Source organism: Tachypleus tridentatus, chromosome 3, assembly GCF_004210375.1.
Source record: "Tachypleus tridentatus isolate NWPU-2018 chromosome 3, ASM421037v1, whole genome shotgun sequence".
Taxonomy (NCBI): Eukaryota; Metazoa; Arthropoda; class Merostomata; order Xiphosura; family Limulidae; genus Tachypleus; species Tachypleus tridentatus.
In genome coordinates this window covers 118,281,997-118,292,171 of record NC_134827.1, presented here as the reverse complement: position 1 = coordinate 118,292,171, position 10,175 = coordinate 118,281,997, and the positions used below count along the sequence as shown (strand labels likewise).

Below are 10,175 nucleotides of genomic sequence, written 5' to 3'. Positions count from 1 at the left end.
TGAATACCCACCAGACAATCTAGTTTCTACTTTTAAAACACCTGTCCACTAGTGAATACCCACCATACAATCTAGCTGTTACATTGAAACACCTGCCCACTAGTGAATACCCACCAGACAATCTAGTTTCTACATTAAAACATCTGTCCACTAGTGAATACCCACTTGACAATCTAGCTGCTACATTAAAACACCTGTCCACTATTGAATACCCACTTGACAATCTAGCTGCTAAATTAAAACACCTGTCCACTAGTGAATACCCACCAGACAATCTAGTTTCTACATTAAAACACCTGTCCAATAGTGAATACCCACCAGACAATCTAGTTTCTACATTAAAACATCTGTCCACTAGTGAATACTCACTTGACAATCTAACTTCTACATTAAAACACCTGTCCACTAGTGAATACCCACTTGACAATCCAGCTGCTACATTAATACACCTGTCCACTAGTGAATACCCACCAGACAATCTAGCTGCTAAATTAAAACACCTGTCCACTAGTGAATACCCACTCAGACAATCTAGTTTCTACATTAAAACACCTGTCCACAGTGAATACCCACCAGACAATCTAGTTTCCACATTAAAACATCTGTCCACTAGTGAATACCCACTTGACAATCTAACTTCTACATTAAAACACCTGTCCACTAGTGAATACCCACCAGACAATCTAGTTTCTACTTTTAAAACATCTGTCCACTAGTGAATACCCACTTGACAATCTAGCTGCTACATTAAAACACCTGTCCACTAGTCCACTAGTGAATACCCACCAGACAATCTAGTTTCTACATTAAAACACCTGTCCACTAGTTAACACCCATCATAAAAATCTCGCTTCTGCATTAAAACACCTGTCCACTAGTGAATACCCACCATACAATCTAGCTGCTACATTAATACACCTGTCCACTAGTGAATACCCACCAGACAATCTAGTTTCTACTTTTAAAACACCTGTCCACTAGTGAATACCCACCATACAATCTAGCTGTTACATTGAAACACCTGCCCACTAGTGAATACCCACCAGACAATCTAGTTTCTACATTAAAACATCTGTCCACTAGTGAATACCCACTTGACAATCTAGCTGCTACATTAAAACACCTGTCCACTATTGAATACCCACTTGACAATCTAGCTGCTAAATTAAAACACCTGTCCACTAGTGAATACCCACCAGACAATCTAGTTTCTACATTAAAACACCTGTCCAATAGTGAATACCCACCAGACAATCTAGTTTCCACATTAAAACATCTGTCCACTAGTGAATACCCACTTGACAATCTAACTTCTACATTAAAACACCTGTCCACTAGTGAATACCCACCATACAATCTAGCTGCTACATTAATACACCTGTCCACTAGTGAATACCCACCAGACAATCTAGTTTCTACTTTAAAACATCTGTCCACTAGTGAATACCCACTTGACAATCTAGCTGCTACATTAAAACACCTGTCCACTAGTCCACTAGTGAATACCCACCAGACAATCTAGTTTCTACATTAAAACACCTGTCCACTAGTTAACACCCATCATAAAATCTCGCTTCTACATTAAAACACCTGTCCACTAGTGAATACCCACTTGACAATCTAGCTGTTACATTAAAACACCTATCCATTATTGAATACCCACCAGACAATCTAGTTTCTACATTAAAACACCTGTCCACTAGTGAACACCCACTAGAAAATCTAGCTTCTACATTAAAACACCTGTCCACTAGAGAATACCCACCAGACAATCTAGCTGCTACATTAAAACACCTGTCCACTAGAGAATACCCACCAGACAATTTAGCTGCTACATTAAAACACCTGTCCAATAGAGAATACCCACCAGACAATCTAGCTTCTACACATGTAATACTAAAACACCTTAATATCTCATCCAGACGAACTAGTTTCTACATGTGTAATCATAAAACACCTTAATGTCTCTTCCAGACAAACTAGCTTGTACACATGTGATGTTAAAACATCTGAATATCTCCAACGGACCAAGTACCTTGTATACGTGTAGTGTTAAAAACCTAACTATCTGTACACCTGAAAAATGTTAGGTGTAAAATCAAACGCTACTGTAAGTTTCTGGATTCACAGTCCATGTACACTCCATTACTATTTACGCTACGTTTGCACATGCACAGTTAACACTACGTCACAAATACTAAACACGAATGTATCCTTATCTATAGGGTATAATAGATAACGACATAGCAGTTAGTTTTTACTTCCTTGTTAGTTATTATGGGAATAACCAATGCGATACCGGGTGTTCCTTGCCTAGTTCTGAGTTTAGGGTAGAGATGCACAGAAGCTATGCAGGCCTAATAATACAGCAACTGAAGCGAAGAACATTATTTATACAGACACACACAAAATGTAAAACAGTAATTCATAAATTGTGCAGGACGAAAAAATTCACATCACTCGAAAAATAGTAGCAAAATCTATTAAAGTAAGATAATTTCTATTTCAAGATGTATCGTTACGGTGTTTAGGGTTAGTTATTCTGTTTATTTAAAAATGACAATTGAAAACCGTTTATAAAATACACTAAGACCTAGGACTGAGTGATTAAATACACCTACGTTTCAGAGTCGTGTCTGATTGTGGATATGGTGGTGAACTCCACCAAACCAATCATGAATGTTCGAATTTAAGAAAAAAACAGAAAACCAATGAAAATTACAAACACGCATTATAGGTCTTACATTAGTCATTCATTTTTATCAATATATTCTATATCACGTAGTAAAGTGGTAATGTATTATAAAATTCGAAGTAGTCAAAGGGAAAAGTAAATATTGCATCTTACCTTTAAATGTTAATTAATACAACCTGTTTCGCGTGTTAGTACTATTATTAAACATTGAAATCCTAAAGGATTTTATTTTTAATTTTTCAAGTTCGTCATTATCAAATTCAAAGTACATGATGCTACATGCAGTTGTTTTCGAAAGGTGCCCAATCACTGCTGATGTAGCAGAAGTTTCTATTGTTTACCAGGATAAAGTCCATATATGAAACACAAAACGATTTATAACTTCTAATATTTTGTTTGTCAGTTTTATTAAAGATACTCCTTTAAAATTGAGCTTTCCTTTTGGAAAAAATCCATAAAATTTGTAAAAAAAATATAGCAGTGGAAATTATGAATCAACTTGTTCGATTTGTTTGAACGTTTTAGTAACGAAATAGCAGTTTTGTTTGTTATTGATTTAACATTTTTGTATCACTTAACAGTTCCTTACTTATTTCTGCGAATTTGACTAGTATATTTGAGCATGCGCAAACGGAAGTGCACTGCTTTTGATAACGAATGACGACTTTCTGATAAACAGAAAGCCAGTTTTTATAAAATATATGTCACGGAAAACCGAAAAACTCTGAAAACACATAAGTAATAAAATCTTACGTTAGATAGTGTATTCTTAACAAACCTCTTTCATAGCTATCTTCACTAAGAAATGATAAATATAACATCCTAACGTTTAATAAATGACGTGACGTTAAGCGGTAGTAAATGAACAGTTAAAAGAATTATACAAAATTATAAGTGAAAGCCAAAAAGAAAGTTCTCTGTCAACCACACTACATGTGCTATATCCAGTGCCGATTTGGATTTTCCTAATTCTAGGTCTTATTAAAACTGATGATATAAACAGCGCCAAGACAATTGTGTATCTCAGCTACACTTTTATCTTTTTACTTTTATCTTACAGGATATGTTTAATGGTATTAATTAATTGTATTAAAAAAAAACCCAACAACAACATGGTATTGCTAGCATTTAATAGATGATGTTAGATTGTATAAACAGTGAAAAAATAAACCTTTTTGTCATAGAACAATGATAATATTGAATGAAAACGTGAATACAATTTATTTACTACATAATTGTACAAATTACAGCTTTTAATAATTTTTTAACAATTTACAATCATTTTAAATTTAATATTTCTATAGTTAAAGAAAGATTTTTATAGAAAAAGAACGGTCGCTGTAAACATGGTCAAATGGATTATAAAATAATGGCTCCCTTACACTGAGCTCCCAGTGGCACTGAGGAACGTCTGCGGACTTACAAAGCTATAAAGCAGGTTTTGATACCAGCGGTGGGCAGTGCACAGGCAGTCCATTTGTATAGCTTATGATTAACTTCAAACAAAACCAAACCTTTAAAGTGAACTAAATTCATACGTCAACCAATACGTTTAAACATTTGTTTAAATTTGTAAACTTGATTTTTTTGTAACAATAGAATCAGTTCTTCATCTTCAAACACTCAGTGACAAGAATCGCCTAAACCAGAACAGTTCCATTGACACTAGTTATCTCGTTTAATGTTATTAATAAACTGTACAATTACAAATAAAAGGTCCGCGCGAGTTATTAGATTTAAGATGAATAATAATATTTTCCAATGGTTTTATGAACTAGTGGAGATAATAAAATCCTTGATGTATAAAATCAATAGACAAATCTCATTTAATGTTTTTAAAAAACAGTCTTTAACTTATTAGGAAAAACATCAAGGTTTAACCTACTGTTGTAACGTATTTTGTCATTTAGATTATCTGATGGAAATAAGGCCAAAGATCAGTCCACTTAGCGAAGTAATTATTTTTTTTGTAGAGCTTACTACAGGGTACGTTCACTTTGACAAAAGTTCAATTCATAAAAACTATATGAGCAGCAATTCCAATACCAATGGAATGTTTAACTTATAAATAAACGTACTTAGAGAAATGCTTTGTTAATCGATCGATTAGTTTAATAGACGTGATAACCCTAACTACAAACTGAATCACTCTATAAATATTTCACCGAGTCTTCACACACTAGTTTCTTGTATTATACTGCATTCTAGTTTATCCAAATTCTGAGGAATTTCTAGATTATTGCGTCATCAAAAACTTTCTAAGTTTTTTATGGCTAAGCTTATGGACGTTCTACATCTAACGCCACGATCATGATTTGCACTCCCCCTAGCAAACAATGAAACTATGACACTGAAAATAAGGCCTACAAAACTATGTTTAAATATATCATCTCTTTGAATTCAAAACTGGAAAACAAATTGTTACACTTAACAAGATGAAGATACACCATTTTAATCAAGAAAAATAAACGAGCATGAGGAATCCCGGGTTGCCAATTCTAACCAACATTTTTATGACACAGAATGAATCTCAAGCGATCAATTCAGCCTTACACCCACCACTACACTGGTACACGTATGTTGATGATACAATTGCTGGCTTCACATCTACAGATCACATACTTAGTTTTTTACAATCACGTTAACTCGATACATCCCAACATTAAGTTCACTTGTGAACAGGGAAAATACGAACAAAATAGAATTTCTTAACCTCAAGATCACTAGAACTGATACACAATTCAAAACAGAAATTTACAGAAAAATCACCCACACTGGATAATACATTCCCTGGGACTCAGCACATGAAACAAAACAAAAACTTAACATATTAATAAACCAAATAAACACAGCCACAAAACTATGTTTACCTGATGAAATTAACGACGAATTAGACAAAATAAAACAATACTTCATCAACATCAATAAGTGTCCTTAAAAAACAGTTGAAAAACATATACACACACACAAGACCAACAACAAACAAACAACAATAAACCCCAAGATACAACAAACTACAGAACTTTACACTGCTGTACACCATATGTTCCTGATATCAGTGAAAAAATAACCAACATTTGGAAAAACTTATAACAAACACAACATTCCAGTAAACACCAAATTTATTCAAAAACCAGGTACAAAACTAAAGTCCATACTGTATAAAAACTACACTGACAAATACCACACCAACATAATTTATAAAATACAATGTGATAACTGCCACGACTTCTATATTGGAGAAACAAGCAAAAAATAGAAACCAGGTCCAAAGAACACACACACATAAAAAAAACACCTTCACACATTTCTGAACACTGCAAATCAAATAAACACAACATAACCATAGAAAACACCCAAATATTAAGTAAGGAAACAAATATAAACAAATGCAAAATCAAAGAAGCCCTGCTTATACAAGACCTAAAACCAGAATTAAACCAATATAAAGGAACACCTTTATACCTATATTTAATAACCGAACATATATTGCAACGCCCCCTACAATTCCGTACCCGTTTACATGATAAACATTTTCATATAGTTAATTTCATTCAACTTTTCTACAATTTATTTTCGAAACTCCTCAATTAATGGTAATTATGTCAAAACAAAGAGAATTTTCCTTTAGAATACAACAACTTGTTGTTATGAATTGCAAAGCTTCATAATGGGCTATTTATACTGTGCTCACCTCGGGTACTGAAACCCCGAATTTTAGGGTTATAAGCCTCCAGACTCACTGCTGAGCCATTGGAGATCAGAATAAAATATATTTTTTTTTGTTTACGTTGTGTGTTGACCTGTGGTCTAAAATATGTTGGTCAAAATCCTTGTGCTTTACATTTAAGGGTTAATTGTTTGTTTGTTTGTTTTTGAATTTCGCACAAAGCTACTCGAGGGCTATCTGCGCTAGCCGTCCCTAATTTAGCAGTGTAAGACTAGAAGGAAGGCAGCTAGTCATCACCACCCACCGCCAACTCCTGGGCCACTCTTTTGCCAACGAATATTGGGATTGAACGTCACATTATAACGCCCCCACGGCTGAAAGGGTGAGCATGTTTGGCGCTACCGGGATGGGAACCCGCGACCCTCAGATTACAAGTCGCACGCCTTAACACGCTTGGCCATGCCGGGCCCTTAAGGGTTAATATCAGTTTATCACAAAGCAAAAGTAGGCTCTCTCTATTCAACCAAAACTGGTCACTGTAGTCCATAGTTGTATATAAAACAATGTTATATTTGTAACAATTTTATAATAAGCCAACTGAAGAGTAGCCACTGAATTTACGAAACCGATTTGAGTTGAAGAAAAGTATTATATGTTTACCTTTTATTCTTTTGATGTATATTTATCATACACATATATACGAAACCGGTTTCAGTCAACTGAAAGTAATATAATATTACATTTTGTTCCATATATGTACGAAACCGGTTTCAGTCGACTGAAAGTATTATGGTATTACTTGTTTAAAAAGGTTGCATCACTGCTGCCTAAACATAATAATATGTGCTGTAAAAGCATTCATGTTAATAAGCAAGACAGTGAGACCTAAGTTTCAACAGATTATAGCTTTAAAGTCTACACACGTGCACTGCTCTGACAAAAACCATTTCATTACTCTAGTAGGAGCATCATAACATAAACGCTTCTCGAGCAGGGTCGTTTAGACGGAGGGGGTGGAGTCGTGAGAAGGCCATGACCATTATGAGGTAGGGGCTGACCTCACCGCTGCCCTCATTAATTCTCTATACCGAATTAGTAAGAATATTTGTTCTTATAAGCATTTCATCTTGTCAGTGGTAGTATTTATTTATTTATTCTTTCTATTAGCAGGACTTACACGACATGGAAATATAAAAACAATAATAACATGAAAGATAAACCTTGTTTATTATGGAAATGTATTTCAGAAGTGTTTTCTAAGAAACTAAATAAATCTTATCGGATAGTATTCCACTTTTGACTTCGTAAAAACAAAATGATAATAGCGAAAGCTCCTTGCTAAAACAGTACGTGTACAAGAATCGACGACTTATGATTTTGTTTGTTGTTTAACTAAACTGGATAAGAGTTAATTGCAAGCTGGTGGAAACGTGGTTACACACTCAGTGATGGCACTATGCAGCCTAAAACGACAAGAACATCAGAAAGGTTTTGACTGTGATAATTAAACGGTTTCTACTCACTTGTTATAACCTCAGACGTTCGTTTGATCATCCATACTGGTAGCGCACACTTCACAAGAGACCTTATCCCGTAGACACCCCAGAGAGACTGGCGCGACCTTATCCTGTAGACACCCCAGAGCAGACAGCCATATTGATTGTTACCCCCACCCTACATCCGGGCCTCCTCTCGGACACACCCTGTCCTGCACTCCCACCTACTCGCTAAAGTGATGCCCGTACTTGTTCTTTAGCTTCCGCGACCCGTTGCCATGGGAACTGGGCCAGAGGAAGAAGGGTAAAAGTACCGCGTGCTTGGCGTAACTAGTGTTGGTATCCATTACTACAGCTACAATCTGAAGTTGCAATGTCATGCGTAATAACGTCAGATGTTTTTCTTTTGGTATTGATTTTCAAAATATCAGAGCGTAGGGAACGGTTTCTAATGAAAATGTAGATCGCAAGGAAAATAAAAACGGAAGTTTCTAACGATCTCAGTGAGTGTTTGTCAGTTATTGATATATTAAGATTCTATAATGTCTACAGATATTCCAGTCAGTTCAAAACCTGAGCAGAGACACAAACCAAAATAGTTCAAAATATCCTGTTTTACTAGAGCATTTTCAACCATATCTTTCACTGTACCGGAACAAACCATTCCTCAACCGTAGTGAAACAAATTCAACAATTCATTAACTGTATCGGAACAGATTCAACCATATCTTTAACTGTATCGGAACAGATTCAACCATATCTTTAACCGTAATGGAACAAATTCAACCATACCTTCAACTGTATCGGAACAGATTCAACCATATCTTTACCTGTATCGGAACAGATTCAACCATATCTTTAACTGTATCGGAACAGATTCAACCATATCTTTAACTGTATCGGAACAAATTCAACCATATCTTTAACCGTAGTGGAACAAATTCAACCATATCTTCAACTGTATCGGAACAGATTCAACCATATCTTTAACTGTATCGGAACAGATTCAACCATATCTTTAACCGTAGTGGAACAAATTCAACCATACCTTCAACTGTATCGGAACAGATTCAACCATATCTTTAACTGTATCGGAACAGATTCAACCATATCTTTAACCGTAGTGGAACAAATTCAACCATTTCTTCAACTGTATCGAACAGATTAAAACCATATCTTTAACTGTATCGGAACAGATTCAACCATATCTTTAACCGTAGTGGAACAAATTCAACCATATCTTCAACTGTATCGGAACAGATTCAACCATATCTTTGACCGTAGTGGAAACATATATTCCACACGTATTTTAACTACTGTAAGTTTATCAGTTATTCACCTATATTGAATAAATTGGGAAAAGATTTATTAACACACTTCCAAATATAAATTCCCTATAATGTTTTCTACTTTTTATTTTATATGAAAAGGACTAACTCGGTCTTGTATTTAATATAAAGATCAAAAGAAACTGTTTTTAATAAGAACAAATTGGTACCAGTAACTAATGGTGAAAATGTTACGTATCAGCCAGGTTTAAAGCTACTGTACCTTAACAGTAGCTGTTGTTTCGACTTAAGACAAACGAGAGTTGCTACAGAAACATCGACGTTACCAGGAAACAGCTGTTGCTAGGAGGGCGTCCAGGTACGGATGTAACTACAGTGTGAAACGTAGTTCTTCGTGGTATAGAAGAAAACGGACAGATGCCGCCAAAGATATATTTTTTATGAATATGATTATAACAGCATAGATTATACCCTATATGTGAAGGCAAAACTACGGCAAGGTGCTGAATAAAGAACGTTATTTCACACAAATTCGCAAGTAATTACCATGTTGTTTGGGAAACACGCGAGCTTTCACAAGGTTTTTAAAGCAGATAAATTCTACTGGCAGATATTCGAATGTTTCTCTAATTTATATTCTGTTCATCATGTTCGAATGTTTGTCTAATTTATATTCTGTTCATCATGTTCGAATCATGAAAAACATTACACTTCTTAACTTAATAGAACTGTAAAATATGAAATTGTTGAATAAAAATATCTCTAACAGCAGCGGGTGAGCGTTTGTTTATATCGTTACTACAATAACGTAGAATTATACAGCTCAGTACTCCTCTGTATTAAACTAAAAGAGGTTCTAGCGGTCAAAGTTTCAATATCTACATCACAACTAAACACAGGTTCTTAATTGTATCTTAACACTGTAACTCCTGGGTCAACACTTCATTATCTACACTGTAACTAAACACAGGTTCTTACTTATCACTTGACACTGTAACTTGGGGTCAACACTTCATTATCTACAC

General features: G+C 35.0%; 1 protein-coding gene across 2 annotated transcripts in view; it reads left to right on the top strand.

Annotated features, from left to right (window-relative positions):
• Window positions 1-10,175, top strand: part of LOC143247856 (uncharacterized) — a 393,539-nt gene that overhangs the window by 122,354 nt on the left and 261,010 nt on the right. The gene's annotated exons all lie outside the window — the stretch shown is intronic.